Source organism: Sceloporus occidentalis, unplaced genomic scaffold, assembly GCF_023333645.1.
Source record: "Sceloporus occidentalis isolate IW3139 unplaced genomic scaffold, rSceOcc1.0.p SCAF_1, whole genome shotgun sequence".
NCBI classification, from domain to species: Eukaryota; Metazoa; Chordata; class Lepidosauria; order Squamata; family Phrynosomatidae; genus Sceloporus; species Sceloporus occidentalis.
Genome location: NW_028316981.1, coordinates 188,770,157 through 188,788,547, shown reverse-complemented (window position 1 = coordinate 188,788,547; position 18,391 = coordinate 188,770,157). Strand labels below are relative to the sequence as shown.

The window sequence follows — 18,391 nt, the reverse complement described above, 5'->3', positions numbered from 1 at the left end:
AGTAAATCATATGCTCTTAGCCTTAGAAGATGGCAATGGCAAACCGACTCTGAATAAATCTTGCCAAGAAAAATCCATGATAGGGTCACCATAAGTCGGAAATGATGTGAAAGTACACACAACAAACTCTTCCTTTTTATCCTACTTAATTAAGAGGTCTGTTTCACTTTCATCCCACTTTTAGGATTTTTTTTTTCAAATCCACTTTTGCATTGAATTCCCATAAATGTTGGAAAAACTTTGACGCTTTTTAAGCAACCGGATGGACTAATAAAATGATTTCACATTACCTTTTGTTTCTTTCGTATACTTTTAGAAATGTAACACATTATGTCAGTCTTGGGCTCTAGTACTTTGTTTCAGGATGTGGCTATTGAGTTGAAAAAAGTGGAGCTGGTTTGACTTTTCTCCCACTAAGATTTTTATGGAACCACTATGGTGTAGTGGTTTGAGTGTTGGACTATAACTCTGGAGACCAGGGTTCGATTCCCTGTTTGGCCATGAAACCCACTGGGTGATCTTGGGCAAGTCACATGCTCTCAGCCTCAGGGGAAAGCAATGACAGATTTTCTCTGAACAAATCTTGCCAATGTGGCAGGATCACCATAAGTCTGAAACCTGAAGGCACACAACATTTTAAAACAAAGATTTGTATCCTGCTGTCTAGCAATTTAAAAGTCTTTCAGGCTGCAATCCTGTATGCACCAGGAGCAAGTACACAGAAGCCATACATATAGAATTGCACCATCAGTGTACCTAACAATCGTATAAACTCTTTTTTAAAAATAAGAAATTGGATTTTTTTCACTGTATTTCCCTCCTTCATACTTACAAACTGTGGGAATTCCAGTACCATTTTAAAAATCACTGGTGAAAATGTTTGCATCAATGTAAAAAGACTGGCATTGTTAACATAAACAACCCATTAGGAGGGTAACTGGCATTTATAATGCAAACCTTTCATCTGAATCAAGTGTAATTAATGCATGTCTCATGAGAATCAATCCCAGGTGGGGCTTATTCTCAGGGATGTATGCATAGGGACCACAGCCTCAGACATGCAGAACCAAACTAAGCTGGAGGGCAGAAATATCAATTAGCAGAAGAGATAATCTTCCCCTAATCTCATGGAGTGATGATAGAGTGTGGGACCAAGCCATCAACCACATAACCTTTCCAAATTGCAGCATTGAACCTTGGTCTGGCAACTCAAAAAGAGACAGTCCCTTTTTACCATATACATGTCTCTGCTCTAGGCCTGGAGCACATTCCTCAAACAGTATACATTCAAAAGAGAAGTCTTTACAAAGGGATAGCCATCTAATCTAGGATGTCAAAACATAGCTACAGAGCCCTTGAATCCCCATGGCTCTACAGATGCTTATAACTAAATCCTTTCTCCAGTAATGAAAGCGTAACAATAGAGTACATTGTTAAGTTGATAGACTGATAACATCTCTTTGAGCTGCATCTATTATTGTGGTATGTCTGGGGACCCTAAAGGTGAGCCTATCACAGCAATTTCTTGTCAAGATTTTTTTCAGAGGGGATTTGCCTTTGCCTTCCTCTGAGGCTGAGAGAGTGTGACCTGCCCAAGGTCACCCTGTGGGTTTCCATGGCTGAGAAGGGATTCAAACTCAGGTTTCCAGAGTCCTAGCCTAGCCTCATCACCAAAATCATCGCTATAGCACATGGGTTCTCTGAGATCAAAGCGAAAATTCAGGCTGCATCCGCACATAAGAAATGATCCAGTTTGACACCACTTTAACTGCTATGGCTCAGTACTATGGAATTCTGGCAATGGCAGTTTGTTGTGGCACCAGAGGTTAGCACATGTATCCCATATGCCACAACAAACTACCATTGCCAGAATTCCATAGCATTGAGCCATGGCAGTTAAAGTGGTGTCAAACTGGATCATTTCTCAAGTGCTGATGGAGCCTCAGAGAAGATACTGAGCAAAGGCGCCAGCCACATGTCAGCAGAGGTGGACAGGACTGTGTTTCATGCCTGTGATGATAAGTCAATAAACTCAAAAGAACAATCAGTAGAACACTGCAGCTGCGTATAATTTGCACAGCATGACATTTGTATTCTCTAAGAGCCCACATGTCTAGGGATTTCAAAGCAGGAGGTGGCGATGATCGAGTTAAAGTCTAATTCCTGGAACTACACAGTGGAGGCTGAGCTATGTGAGAGCATTCTTGCTTTTATGCTCAAGAGCTCTTAAGTTTATTACTTCTTAGACTTGCCAACTGATTCATTATATTTAGTCATCTCCAGCCACCATGGCACAGTGGCTTGAGTGTTGGAGTAGGACTCTGGAGACCAGGGTTCGAATCCTAGCTCAGGCATGGAAACCCACTGGGTGAATTTGGGCAAGACACACTCTCTCAGCCTCAGGGGAAGGCAATGGTAAACCTCCTCTGAACAAATCTTGCCAAGAAAACCCCATGATAAGGTCACCTTGGGGTTGCCATAGGTCAGAAAGGACTTGGAAAACACACATCAACCACAAACACAACAATCATAGGAGCAGGTTAGTAAGCTAGGCCAGCAAGCAAAAGGCTGGCAAAGAGAAAGAGAAAGTGGCCAAGAGAAGGCAGTGGAGGTGCTTCTTGCCAGCTATTTTATTTATTTCATTTCATGTCATTTCTATGCGGCCTTTCTCCTAGAAAGGGACCCAAGGTGACTCACAAAGAAAACTCATTTGAAAGCTTTACAATCCAAAATGTAGAAGACAGATTAAACTCCACTAGCTAAAAAATAAAAATAAAAGTAGAAAATTACATGCAAGAGGAACTTGTCTGGAAATCCCTCCCTAGAGAGGCCAGGATGGCCCCATCCTTACTCTCCTTTGGGTCAGGTAAAAATATCCTTATGTTGCCAGGCTTTCTCAAACTGACAAAGGCTGGACTTTAAATGCTGTGCAAAGATTTGTACTGTACTGTATATTAAAAATTGTATATATCACCCAGTGGGTTTCCTTGGCTGAGAACCCTGGTCTCCAGAGGCCTAGTCCATCACCCAAAGCACTGCAGCACATGGAGTGTCTGCTGTGCCAATAATAATAATAATAATAATAATAATAATAATAATAATAATAATAATAATAATTCTGAGGATGTGTCACTCTGAATTTTTGTACAGTATATATATTTATATACAATAGATTTTGTATATTGTATATAAAAAGTTTGCATGGTAAAATTTAAAATGTGAATGCGTCATGCTTGTAATTTTTAAAAACTGGTTTAATTTTTTTTTTTTTTTTGGACTCTGTATTTACATTTTTTAAAAAATTATTACATTTTGAATGGGGAAGAATATATAACCATGACAAAAAGATGTGGGAAATGTAAAGAAAAAACAACAACTATGGATAGAAACAACACTGAGTCAAACAAAACTAAATGACCAAAGACAAGTAAACCAAGAAGCAAAATAAAATTATATCATGTGCAAACATAAAACTAAAGAGCTTGCAACTCATATTTACATTTAACGTATTTACATTTTACATTTAAAATGTTTACACACATTTGCATTACATACTCATAATACATTACATACATACATACAATACATGTTAATGCATTTCCTTTGTCCCTACGTCGGGAGAAAGGCGACATATAAAAGAAATAAAATAATAATAATAGTCTCAAAGATGCTACAAGATCTCTCTACAGACTAACACAGCTATATCTTTGGATTTACCATGCATATTGGACTGTTTTACTTCATTCTCACATGCAAAACATGCATCTGAGGAAGTAGGCTTAAGTCTATGAAAGCTCATGCTAACAACTTCTTTCTCTCGGTTACTCTCAAAGGTGCTGCAAGATCTCTCTACAATCTGATTCTACAGACTAACACAGCTATATCTTTGAATGATGATGATGATGATCACCACCACCAAAACTTACAGTCTCTTGGAGCTTGCTCTCTTGGTGCAGCCTTGATGCTCCTTTCAGGTGGTCCTGGATGTGAATTCAGCACTGCCTGCCTCTCCAGTGTGCAACTGCAGCACCTTTGCAGAAATGAAGAACATTTTATCAGGCACCCAAAAAGGGGAAACAAAGGCACAGGGGCGGGGAGATGGATCCAAAAGCAGAAAAGTTGAGTGTAACAGAGACAAAAAGGCTCTGATGATGACCCACAGTTACTTCTTTTCCTCCCTTCCTCCTCTTCAGCCTTGTGACAACATTTCCTCCTCCTCCTCCTTTTAACAGCCAGAGAGAGGTTCAAGTCATTCTTTAACCTGCCTCCACTGATAAGGGACTGATAAGAGAAGAGAGGTGCACCAACACCCCTCCTCAGTCTCTCCCCCCCACTTTCCTGGCCACCTGAGGACTCCTTATCTGGGGAACAGAAGGCAACATTTTTAATTTTGCAACAGTTTCATTTTGCCACTTTGGCAAGTTTGTACTTGGTTTTGTTTATGTTTTGGTGAGTTTTTGATTGCAAGTTTTTAGACTGGGTCCCAAGTTTGGGAGAAAAGCAGGACATACATTAATATAATCGATCAATCAATCACTCAATCAATCAACATTTGGACCCAATTACCCAATGTCCTCCTAACTGCCAAGGCACTGCCAAATGGAGGGCCTTCAAGGAAAAGGGAGGACACGACCTGATCAAAGCTAAAAGAACTCCTAGCTAGAAATGTAAAATGTAAAACCGTGCTCCTCAGTCATGCTCAGGATGGAGGATGTTTTGAAATTCCTGGTGGAATGGAGGAGATGTCCTGGAAAAGGAGGACATCCGGTCATCCTGGTTTCCTAACTGCCAAGGAGGACAAGGCCCCACCAAATATAGGACATTCAAGGGAAATGGGGGAAAAAACCACATTCATATCAATTCATGCTTCTTCGTCATGCTCCAAATGGAGGACATTTTGGAATTCTTCCTGGACAGAAAGTTGGAATGGAGGACATGTCCTGGAAAAACAGGACCTCTGGTCACCTTGACCCAGGGTGACCAGAGACCCTAAATGCCAAGGAAAACAAGGCACTGCCAAATGTAGGACAACCAAGGAAGATGGAGTGCTACAAACACTGGTATCAATTCATGCTTCTTACCCCTGCTCCAAATGGAGGACATTTTGAAGTTCCTCCTGGACAAAATGTTAAAATGGAGACATGCCCTGGAAAAGGAGGACATCTGGTCATCCTGTTTGGACCAGATCCTCACTGGGGTGGAGAAGCAGGTTATGGGTCAAAACGATGCCATGTGAGGTGGGATTTCTCAAATAGAAAAAGAAAGTGGGTTTCTCCCCCCTCATTTCATACAGAGTTGACCCCCAAACCAAAAAGAGTCCTCACCCTGAGATGTTCAGAAGCGACGGTTGTGTTCCACTTTATGGCAGGTGACCTTTGGCAAGTCACACTCTCTCAGCCTCAGAAGATGGCCATCGCAAACCCCCTCTGAACAAATCTCGCCAAGAAAAGCCCCATGATAGGGTCGCCAGAAGTCAGAATCGACTTGAAGGCACACTGCAACAACAAATGTGTGTAAATAATCTGGATCAAAAATATTTTCCCCTCTCCAAAATAATAATAATAATAATAATAATAATAATAATAAATTGAAAAAATACTTTGAAAAATGCTTCTCTCTATTTCTTTCAACTTTAAAACTAAAAGGTTAAATACAGAGACATGAGGGAAGACAAATAATAACAGGTAGGTAGGCTCAGAGGTCACCCTTTAAAACAACTTGGTAGTCTGGGCCCATCCTGAAATCCACCTCTGGTTCAAAGACATACCTAGGCTACTTGGCTTGTCTACGAAAATCAGCAAAACAACCTGTGTGAGTTAAAGCCTGGTTGTTGAAACTGGGAGATGTCAATCTCACTTTCAGTATCAGAGAGAGAAAGCAAGTATGCAAAGGGATCTTGTAGGACCTTTGAAAGTTTCAAAGATGCTGCAAGATCCCTTTGCATGCTGATTTTCCAGACTAACACAGCTTTCTTATTCTTATTCTTCTTATTATTATTTCTTACATGCCTTGCCCCATGGATTGAGGTGGGGAACAACAACAATTAACAGATGCCCCACATCAATTTAAAAGGACAAGATATACACATATTAAAACAATCCACCTTTAAAATTCATCATTTAAAATTCACAGTTTAAAAAAAAATCATCTGGATAAGCCTGCTGGAAGAGACTTATTATTATTATTATTATTATTATTATTATTATTATTAACCTTTATTTATAAAGCACTGTAAATTTACACAGCGCTGTACATACAATCTTTTTAATTGGACGGTTCCCTGCCCTCAGGCTTACAATCTAAAAAGACACGACACAAAGTAGACTTGTCTTCAATGCTTTTTTAAATTCAGGCAGTGTACAGTCGACCTTCCTTACCCACGGATTCTTTATCCACAGATTCTAGCATCCACGGTTTCAAAATATTAAAAAAAAATTCAATTCTAAAAAGCAAACCTTGATTTTGCCACTTTATATAAGGGGCACCTTTTTACCATGCCATTGTATTTTATGGGACTTGAGCATCTATGGAAGCCCAATGGATATTAAGGCCCCACTGTATTCAGCTGTCAAGTCTCTCCGTCTTTGAATAGCAAATTAATCAGCTAGTATTAGCTATTAGGTATGAGAGCTAAATGAAACCTCCATATTCAGAGGGAGTATATCTGATGACCAGGTGCTGGGGGCAAGCAATAGAGTACCACTATCCCTCTCAGGCTCTGGTTATAAGTTTCCAGAGATAGATGTCCAGCGGCTATTGGACAGAGATGCTGGATTGTTCCAGCAAGATGGATGTTACATTATTCATGGTCACTAAAACATGGGATAAACTTTTCTTCTTCTCATGTTCCTTGAGCATAATTCTCCAGATGGGCCAGTGAGTATGCAGTTTCCCCCATCAAAACATCCTTATTATGTATGAGGATAAAAAAAGCTGCATACCTGGAAGAAAAAGGACAAAGGAGAGGTAGAATTAACTTATCCGCTCCTCCCCCACATTTCAGTGATTTCTACCAGGGGGTCTTTCACATGACACAATTATAGCACTATGGTTATATTTTAGTTGCCATGACTGCTTCCTATGGAGTCCTGGGAATTAAAATGGAACACTACAGCTGCGTAGTGTGCAAGGCCCCTGATCCAAAACAGCTAGCAAAAGCCAATGCGCACAAAAGATAAATTGATAGCAAGGTATGTGCAGCTCCTGAAAGGGGCAAGGGCTTCTCTCCTTTAAGAAGAGAGCTCAGAAACGTTACTCTTGTAGAGTATGTTCCGAGAGGCAACTTATTTTATAATTTATAATATATTTTATTTCCAGTGTGCCCTTGGTATCTGCTGGCGTTCATTAGATACCAAAATCTTTGGATGCTCCAGTCCCATTATATACAACAGGGTAATAAAATGTTGTTTTGTGCACTTTGGAGTCATATCCGACTTATGGTGACCCTAAGGTAACCTTTTCATGTGGTTTTCTTGGCAAGATTGGTTCAGAAGAGGTTTGCCGTTTCCTTCCCCTGAGGCTGAGAGCATGTGACTCACCCAAAATCACCCAGTGGGATTCATGTCTGAGCTGGGAATTGAACCCTGGTCCCCAGAGTCATAGTCCAACATTCAAACCACTACACCACTCTAGCTCTCATAAAATGCTGTCCTTTATATAAAATGTCAAAACCAAGGTTTGCTTTTTGGAACTGGATATAGATGGCCAACTGTATATACATATACATATACCTACACATATATATGATGGCCAGTGTGGCATAGTGGTTTGAATATTGTAATATGTGACTCTGGAGACCAGTATTAACTAAGTCACACTCTCTCAGCCTCAAAGGAAGGCAATGGCACACACACACACCCCCGCCGAAGAAACGTGCCAAGAAGCCCCTATGATAGTTTTGCCTTAGGTCACCATAAGCTGGAAATGACTTGGAGGCACACAACTGCAACCACACACACAGGCACATGCATGTATGCATGTAGGGGTCCAGAAACATATATTAAAGCCACTTTTCTGAGCTCTGACTGATATGATTTTAAGGATTTTTTTTCTTTTTAGATTCACCAGTATGTATACTGGTGGTGAGCAAGCTATTGTTATGTGCCTTCAAGTGGACTCCGACTTATGGCAACCCTATCCTAAAGTTTTCCTGGCATGATTTATTAAGAGGAGGTTTGCATTACCTTTCTCTGAGGCTGAAAGAGTGTGCCTTGCCCAAGGCCACCTAGCTGATATCCATAGTTGAGCGGGTATGTGAATTCTGGTCTCACAACACTGAAAGTACTAATCCACATTAGCTCATAAATAAAACAATATTGCTATGGTACTCACAAGTGTAAATTATTTATTGGGTTGTACAGTTGGCCCTTGTTATACATGGATTTTTTATACATGGATTCAAGCATACACGGTTTGAAAATGTTCTAAAAAAGTATAAATTTACCTTGATTTTCCATTTTTTATAAGGGACACCATTTTGCTATGTCATTATATGTAATGGGACTTGAGCATACATGGATTTTGTTATACACGGGGGATCTTGGAACCAAACCCCAGCGTATAACAAGGGTCCACTGTATTCATTCTCTGTTTTTCTTTTAAATCACTTTAATGCAGTTTAATATATAGGTTTATGGCTATTTACATGAGGAATAAGAAAAGCCTGACCTCCAAATATGGTTATGGGATTGGGGCCATTTTGCCTGCCCCAAGACCCACAGTAGACACAACACCCCCCTCCCACAATTAAAGGGAGTGTCAGTTTCCATGTCAGGATTCAAATTTATAGCTGCATTGGTCAGGAGAATCAGTATACAAAATGATCTTTTAGTACCTTTGAGCTGTCCTACAAGATCCTTTTGCATAAAAGATTGCATAGTGACGGATCTTTCACTCACAAATTGCTTGAATGAGAAAATGGGCACCCAGTAACAGTGTCTTAAAACTGAACAATCCCATTAAGCAAAGCACGATTTAATTTCAAGTCAATCACCAAACCAGTATGGCATAGTGGTCTGAGCATTGGACTACAACTCTGAAGACTAGGGCTTGAATTCCAGCTCAACAATGGAAACACACTGGGTGACCTTGGGCAAGTCACACTCTCTCAGCCTTAGGGGAAGGCAATGGGAAATCTCTTCTGAACAAATCTTGCCAAGAAAACCCCATGATAGGTTTGCCTTAGGTTGCCATTAGTCAGAAATGACTTCAAGCCATACAACAACACAGATATGTGGAGGACTGGGATAACAAGACCTAGTAGTTTCTCACGCTTTCATCTACCAGCTCTTGTGAAAAGAGAACTATTATGCCTTTCCTACATGGAAAAAAATTCTAAGGGAAACAACTACCAGTTCAGAATGGCTCAAGCGCATGCCAGTGAGTTATATGTGAATTTTAAAATGTGAGGAGGTGCTGTAAGAAGAGCCATGAAAAGATAAAGTTCCTCAAAGCAGTTTTTTTTTAATTTCAGGGATGTATCCAAATCACACAACTCTAGCAGTTTGATACTATTTTAATTGCCAAGGCTCCAGCCCATTGAATCCTGGGATTTATAGTATCCTGAAACACTAAGAATAGTGTCGCTATGCTTGAGAGCCTCAGTGCTGCAATTCAAGGGTAGTGGATTAGTGTTCTCCAGCATAGAAGTCCAGGTACCACATCAAACTACAAATCCCACAATCTCATAGGATCAAACCATTTCCAAATGGTGCCAAAGGACAAGAGTCAAAATATCCTTCACAGTTTGGATTCGGGAGATACACAATTCGGATATTACTTTGGAAGATGCATCCTTGGGAATCTCTGCTTGGGAATTTTGCATCCTTGGGAATCTCTGCTGTCATTCTTTTTGAAAATAAATCTTCAGCCTTGTGAAAGTTCCAGCTTTTGAGAGCCTCTGCCTCCCCTTAGTAGCATATCCAAAGAGTCTGCAAACGGGTCTGTGTTTACAACCACATTTCAAGCTTTTTCCAGAAGATCTTGTTGGATGGACAAACACAATAACTGACAGATCAACACTAACCCACTGAATACATACAAGGCAAATCCATGGGGTAACCAGGCCAAACTGACCTACCACATTTCCAGCCATCATGCCCAAGAAGTAACCAAGGCTCAAAGATTCTTGGTCTCACAGTGAGAACAGATGGAGATTATCAGATCGATAAAGATCTGAGCAGCTCAAATTATCACCAGCCCACCTCCTGCCCTGGAAATCCTTTCTCATCTGAATTAAACATCACAAAGTTGAATAATCTGAGATTCAGCAGGCAGAGTGTAAACTGGAAACAGTTAAAGAGTTTCTTTATCTTGGATCAAACATTGTTCAGGATGCAGACTGCAGTCAAGAAATCAGAAGAAGACTAGGAATGAGAAGGGCAGCCACGAAAGAACTAGAAAATATCCTAAAGAGTAAAGATATAAAACTGAGCACTTAAGTCAGAATCATAGAAATCACCGTATTCCCCATCACCGTGTACAGATATGAAAGCTGGACAATGAAGAAAGTGGATAAAAAGAAAATCAACTAATTTGAGATGTGGTGTTGGAGAAGAGTGGTGAGGATCCCATGGGCAGCCAAAAAGACAACCAAATGGGTCCTAGAACAGATCAAGCCTGAACACTCCCTGGAAGCCAAGAAGATCAAACTGAGGCTGTCACACTTTGGCCACATCATGAGAAGACACAACTTATTTGAAAAGGGAATAATGCTGGGAAAGGAAGAAGGCAGAATTAAAACCAGATGGCTAGATTCAATGAGGGAGGTCAGGGGTCTGAATTAACACTGCCTAAGCAGAAGAGTGGAGTACAGGGGATCTTGGAGGTGTCTCATCTAGGTAGACTTGAAGCAAGCTGATAAACAAATAAATAGCCATAGAAATGCAAAATGGGTGGTTATGGTGATGAGGTGACAAGTTCGGTTTTAACAATGGCTGAGGGACAAAGGCAATAGGAAAGATGTTGCCTAAGGCCAGGATGGGTGGATGACCATATGAGGGAATGGAGGGAATTTTAGAATGTGCTATGTCTCTGAACATTACCTGTAAACTATATGTAAGTACACACACACCAGCACCCTCATTAAGATCAACATGACAACAATCATAGAATAATAGAGCTAGAAGAAACCACAAGGGCCATCCAGTTTAACTCCCTGCCATGCAGGAAGACACAATCACAAACCCCTATATCCAGCCTCTGTTTAACAACCTCCCAAGAAGGAGACTCCAACACATTCCAAGGGAGTGTGTTCCACTGTCAAACCGCTCTTACCATCAGGAAATGTCATGCCCTTGGTGTAGACTTGTTGAATCTGGGTTGAGAATGTTCTGAAGAACAGGTGCTATAACGGTTCAATAGGCATCACCTGACCACACATACTGCTTAAGCATGCTCTACTGTCACACCGGATATTGCGTTTGTTATGAACTGTATAAGTTTCTAAGCTTCCTTCCTTGTTGCTGATTTTTGTGTTATCTTTTTAATTTTAATTTTGTTAATCACATTGGGTATTTAATAGAAAAAGTGATGTTATGGTTTGAGCGTTGGACTATGATTCTGGAGACCTGGGTTCAAATCCCCACTGCACCATAAAACCCACTGGGTAATCTTGGGAAAGTCACTCTCTCTCAGCCTCATAGGATGGCGATGGCAAACCCTCTCTGAAGAAACTTGCCAAGAAAACCCCATGATAGGTTTGCCTTAGGGTCTCCATAAGTCAGAAACCACCTGAAGGCACACAGCAGCAGCAGCATAACAATGCTCATGGATAAATAGCTAAATAAATAACTAAATAACTCTGAATTAATTGGAAATCTAAACAGTCTTGCAAATGTTCCTGCCATTTAAATTTCTAGCACAAGCTGGAATTCCATGGGAGAAAAAGGAAGTACTCATCCCTTCTTGTCTTTTCGTCTTCAAAAAGAGAATGAACAGCTGCTTTTTGAGAATGCTCTTGCTCAGTGATTCTCAAACATTGGTCCTCCATGTGTTTTAGACTTCAACTCCCAGAAGCCCCAGCTAGTTTGGTCAATAGTCAGGAATTCTGGGAGCTGAAGTCCAAAACATCTGGAGTACTGAAAAGTCTAGCTGGAGATCCTTCTCTGAGTGGAGCTAGGGCTTGCTTAAGGGGTCCCTTTGATGGCCTATGAGGCTCCTTACAAATATGTGTGTGTGTCTGTGTGTGGTTGCACGTGTGGGTGCCTTTAAATTGCCTGTCAACGTATGGGATGCTATTCTTCTTCTTTATTTACTTCTTTCTCACCTGTAATCAATGGTAGTTCCAAATCCAACTAGACCAGACTGGAGTAAATCCCATTGAGTCAATGGACCTATTCTAGTTGGACAAGCCATTGGAATTAGGCTAAGAGCATGAATAATATAGCTACCAGAAGCCCTAGCAAGCTTAGCCAATGGTGAGAATGCTGGGAGTTGAAGTCCAGTGGAGGGGCCACATGATTCTCTACTTTAGGCCATAGATTCCTCTGCATTTCTTTGATGCAAACAGCAATAACACATAACAGCTCTTTTGCATTCCAGCAGATGACTCATTGCTCCTGCTCTGAAGTTGTGCTCCACCACATTTTCCCTCCTCTTGATTCCTGCTTATGTTAGTGGAGATAGTAAAAAGGTTTCCAGAAAGAGTGAAGGGTGTTCATCCTTGGAAACCTCAGCTTTCATTCCTCTGGTTTATCCCTAGGGCCACTTTATCTCTCAAGCCTCCCCTTTCTTCAGTGCCAAGCTCCCCAATCCCCATAGACAGCTCCTGTCATGCAGCTCTTCCATCTTATATTTTTCAGTGGATATTTGTGAAGGAGGAGATAAAAGGTAGAATTGCTGGTGACTGCCTACCTTCATAGTAGTAACAGTAGTAATACAGTGGGCCCTTGCTATACTCTTTGGTTCCAAGACCCTCTGTGGATATCAAAATTCATGGATGCTCAAACCCCATTAAATACAATGGTATAGTAAAATAGTGTCCCTTATATAAAATGGCAAAATCCAGGTTTGCTTTTTGGAAGTTACATATTTTAAAAAATATTTTCAAGTCATGGACGTATGAATCCATGGATAAGGAATCTGTGGATATGGAGGGCTGACTGTATGTGCCTTCAGGTCACCTGTTGAGTTATGATGATCCCATAGATTTAATAGGAAAAGAATACCCAGAGGTGGTTTGCCATCGCCTTCCCCTGAAATACAGCTAATCTGGAATTCATTTGCAGTCTTCCTTACAAGTTCTAACCAGGAGGCTTCTGAATTAGATGGGATCTGGTACCTTCAACTTGCTGCCAAACTAGCTATTGCCCCATTCTGTGCAGCTCTTCTTCTTTTTCTACTTCAATAACATAAATCTTTCTCTAACCTTGGATCCTGCATAGGAAGAAAGGGGGGGGGGGTATACAATCAGGCCTCCATTCTTGGATTCTGCATCCATGGAGTCAGCCATCTATGGCTTGAAAACATTTAAAAAAAGCAAAGATGGATTAAGGGACACCATTTTACTACTACATTGTGTACAATGGAACTTGAGCATCTGTAGATTTTGCTATCCAGGTAGATTGGGGGCATTGGGAGGTTCCTGGTATCAAACCCCAGTGGATTCCAAGGGCCCACTATAAATCAAATAAATCATTAAAAAACGCCTATGTGACGTTTTGCTACACATACCCTTTCGTTGCCTTCAGTTTTCTCAAGTCCCATTCTCTTTCAGATCTTCTTTCCTACAGTATCTATATCTCAGTCCCATAATATCCTACGCAGTAGTAAATTCTAGAAAGTGTGTTTGTAACTTTAAGAGAAAGACGCTGTTCCTGGTTCAGGAAGTGTCAGCTAGAAGAGAAACACCGCCTTATATGGGGAACCCACAAACCACAACAAGCTGCCAGCAACTAGTATTCAGGTCACTGTCACATAATATGTAGATTGTCTACTGTCTGGAATACAAGCACCTTCACTGCAGTTCCTTAGACCTGAAGAATTTACGTTGCATATACATCAAATTTTGGTAAATAGCCAAAGAAATGAGAGCAAAGATAGAGAGGGCCAAACTGATAGCCAGGAACTTCTGTCCAGTAAAAGCCAGAGCCATGGCACCTTCATTTCTATAGACAGGAGAAGCATGACTGACCAAAGGGGTAGGGATCAGAGTGATCAGATGTCTTAACCGCAAAGGATGGCAAGGCACTGCCCAATGTAGGACATTCACAAAAAATGGAGAACATTACCAAATTAAAGATCAAAACACTCATATAAATGCAAATGCATGCTTTTTGGTCATGCTTAAAATGGAGGACATTCTGGAATTCTTCCTGGACAAAAGGTCAAAATGCAGGATGTGGCCTGGAAAAAGAGGATGTCTGGTCATCCTGGTAGTGACACAGGGACAAAGGAGGGCCTTTAGTTGGATGGATAGCACACTTGCTTTGCATACATAAGAGCTCATGTTAAACCTTTGGCATCTCTAGGCATGGAGTATAATTCTGCCCGAGACCCCACAGAGCCATTGCTCTCTACCACTGTTGAGAGGACTGGGCTTGTCAACTTGGTTGACAAGACTGGCAGCAATGGATCTCTGGGGTTTCATGCAGGGTTATTCCTTAGCCCTGCCTAGAAATACCAGATGTTAAATATGAGATCTTGTGCATGCAAAGCAAATGTGCTGCCTACCTCCTGAAAGGCTAGCCTAGCAAAAGGGGGTTGCTGCTGGCTAGGACTTGCTCCTTGATTTTTTTACTTCCCTGCTTTCAGCCTTTTCTCACTCAGCTTGCTTCCTTTGTGCATAGCACACCTGTACATTCTCTCCCTGGATATAGAGTAAGAGTGAGGTCTCAATTCGAGCTGATTTGCTCTCCCGCTTATCTCACAAACTGTCCACATGCCTTCTGTGGAACAATAAGAACACCCCCATCCATGTATTTACAAAAAGAGGAATATACGTACCACTAATATAGTAGGACTCGATATGTATTTAAATATATAATAATAACAGCAGAAACAATAGCACTATGTTTAAGAATATTTTTGTTCCCTGATAAGTTGTAGATATATATTATGGATATAATTTATGGTATGTATATGGAATGGATATATAAATATACAGGAATATTTTGGTATGCGTTAAAAAAACATAATTGATAACATGGAACATGAGAAGAGAATAGATGAGATGATAAGGACAGCTTAACAAATTAAAATAAGATGAAGTCAAACTAGAGGGAATGAAAAAGAAGAAGAACGAAGTAACATATATAGGACAATGGAGATTGGAAGTACAGGAAAAAAAGAAGAGCAAAAGAGCAAATCATATCAAAAGATGTTATCTTTTAAAAATGTTTATTTGTACAGTTAACGAAGTGTAATTTGTTACTAATAAGAACTTATTAATAAAGATATTTTTAAAAATCTAGCTTTCAAAAAAAAATAGATAGAAATCATATGGGAGCAGATTTAAACCTTCTCCGCACATACTTTCCAGTCCTAGCCTGGGCTGAGGCCACATGTGCCTGCTTTAGAGTGTGTGGAGATTGATCTGTAGGTGTACACGTTGTCTTTAATATACCATGTAGTTTGACCCCTCCATTCCCCCAGTGTTGTGCCTCTTTGTGGACAACTGCAGCATATCACAAGAGCTAGCAGATGACAGATGCTTCATTGCTTTCCTATCACCCCACCACAACACCCTCTTAACACACCACAATAAAGATAACACAGATACAATGATTAGATGAAGACCTCCAATAATATCCTCATTTGTCTCACCAATGAGGTTGTTCCTTATCAGTTAATCACCCAGACCATTTGTGCAGATAAGTTGTCTCATCAACCCACAAACTGCACATGGATTTTAACCTCCTTTTCCCATTCTCTTTAGGAACATATTGCTTTCCTTTTCTCCACCCAAGCACCCACCTACTTTCTTTTAGGATTAGGAATGAAGTTTGCCACTAGAATTGCCATTTTTCCCAATCACGACAATGCTCAGTCTGCACTGTACAGATAAAAGTGCTACTGACTTTTACCAAGGATGAGCTTAAACAGCAACTGTAACACAGCTGGGCCCGTTTTCACAGCCTGCTCTTTTGCACAACTTGTCCATTTAAAAAAGAAGAAGGAAAAGGATATGATGGCTCTTTTGTTCCTATCTTTAGCAGATTGTTTTTGGCTTTGTAGGGTGGGATTCTATGAAACGTACATGCTACAGAGCAAGTGTGCAGAATCTCTGGCCCTTCTAATTCTGGTGGACTATAGCCAAGGGTGTATTTCAGGAGCAGTGTTGCCAATTCACGGGAAATGTCCCAGAAACTGGGAAATTTTAAACCTTTCTGGGAATTTTCTGGGTTTGCCAAATTTCCGAGAATTTTCAGGGAATTTAACCTTCCTGCCCAAACACACCTTCCTGCCCAAAAAAGGCCCGAAAATACCTTCCCGACCCCCAAAATGCCCAACATACCTCCCATCCTGGATGTCCCACCCCCTTTAGCCTTCCCGTTGTGCCTTGTGACCCCGCTGACCCAGAGGTCCCACCCCCTCCCATGAATTTTGGTTGCATTCCAGTAGGCCAATCAGGGGATTTCCTTCGAGGGTGATTGGCAACACTGCTCTGAAGGGGCACAAAATGAGGGCACTGGACTCCCAAACACAAATTCTCACCCCCATAAAATTTTTCTTCCACCTCCAAATTTCTAGCACTGCAGATAATGAGACACTGAAAAGCGTTCCTACTTAAGAATTCCTGTGTTTGTTCAGTTTGCATTCCCTTGGTCACTTTGCCAGGGCCTTTTCTTTGGGTGCTCAAACTCTATTTCGAAATGCTCAGTGAAGTTTGAAGTTACTGTAATGATAGATACCCTCATGTTGCTCCCTCGCCCCACAGCTACATTCCTGACTATAACTTGAATCTCTCCTGGGCATTTTGTGGTTTCTTGTGCACTGATTTCCAAGCTTCCTCATTTCTTTGGCTACAATCAATCATGTTAAGTCTTTTCCATAACCTCTCTGATGAAGTTGTTGTTGTTATGTGCCTTCAGGCTGATTGCAACCTATGGCAACCTTATTGTAGAGTTTTCTTGGCAAGATTCATTCAGAGAAGTTTTGCCATTGCCAGTTTGTTGGGGGCAATTGGCTTACAGATTGTAAACCACTTAGAGAGTGCTAAGTGGTATAGAAATGTAAATGCTACTGCTATTCTACTGGGACTGCGAGAGTGTTACTTAACCCAAAGTCATCCAAAGGGTTTTTATGGCTAAGCATGGATTCCAACTTTGGTTTCCCAGAGTCCTAGTCCAATGTTCAAAACATCTCTTTCCCCCTCTCTCTGATGAAGAGACAGTTGGATGTACCATTGGCCCTCCACATTTGCAGCTGTGACTTTTTTGGATTTGATTATTTGCATTTTTTAATATGTTCGCTCTAGGTATCTCTAGGTCCTCCAGCACAACTCTGCCAGAAGTTGACCATAGAGTTCTGCTGGAAGACCTAGGACTTTATCGCACCCGCTTTTTTCAAAATTACAGGTATGGGAAGAGAACGCTCGTGTGCACGCGTGACCGCCCCAAAATGGATTTTATCGCACGCCAAAGCATCCCCCAAAAGGCCCCGTTCCATCACCCAGTACCAAGTCGTCCCCATTCAGTGCTGACGGGCACCATTTTGGAACGGGGCCTTTTGGAGGATGCTTTGGCGTGTGGTAAAATCCATTTTGGGGTGGTCATGGCGGACACGAGCGTCCTCTTCCTGTACCCATAATGTTGAAAAAAGTGGGTGCGATAAAGTTCCTAGACGTTCCAAGAGAAAACACTTTTCTAGGTATTCTCTCAGGTAAAACAATTTTTTTTTAATTTGAGTTTTTTCCACATTCACGAGGGTCCTTCACTCCTAAGCCCAGTGAATGTGGAGGAACCAATGTATCATGAGGGTTAGCAACTGTAACCTACTGCTATGCAGTCTTTGTCATTTGGAAAAACACCAGAGCTGCCTGAATGAAGACCATGTGAACTCCAGGTTTAAGACTCTGGTCAATCAATGACCAAAGCTAAATCCCTCTTGCAAAATCATAATGTGAAAACCAATAGCAGCAGTGTATGAAGTAATACTGTATTACTGATTCTACCCATATTTCATAGGATATTGTATAAAGAAAGAATGGGAATCAGTTTCCCTAAAGTAGTTGGACTGCAACTCCTAGCAGCCACAGCCATTAGAGCTCATGGTGAGGAATGGCGGCCCTTCAATCCAACTCTTTCTGGAGGACTGCATAGTTCACACTTTGGGAGAAAGGTGGCATACAAAAGAAATGAATAAACATAAACAAACAAACAAACAAACAAACAGTTCCCACTCCTCATCTAATCTGAGTCTAACATGGGAAGGTTGTTATGGAAAAAACTCC

At 41.0% G+C, this 18,391-nt stretch overlaps 1 protein-coding gene across 4 annotated transcripts in view; it reads right to left on the bottom strand.

Moving 5' to 3' along the window:
* The window catches only part of LOC149323108 (tartrate-resistant acid phosphatase type 5-like), a 33,822-nt gene that overhangs the window by 7,324 nt on the left and 8,107 nt on the right, over positions 1–18,391 (bottom strand). For 2 of the 4 annotated variants that reach the window (XM_089510000.1, XM_089510019.1), the window contains exons 2-3: positions 5,325–5,495; positions 3,927–4,030 (exon numbers count right to left, since the gene is read on the bottom strand). The gene's annotated coding sequence lies outside the window, so the exon portion shown is untranslated. Of the gene's footprint in view, positions 1–3,926; positions 4,031–5,324; positions 5,536–13,671; positions 13,853–18,391 lie in introns of those variants that run through there. The other 2 variants (XM_089509990.1, XM_089510011.1) reach the window with 2 other exon arrangements.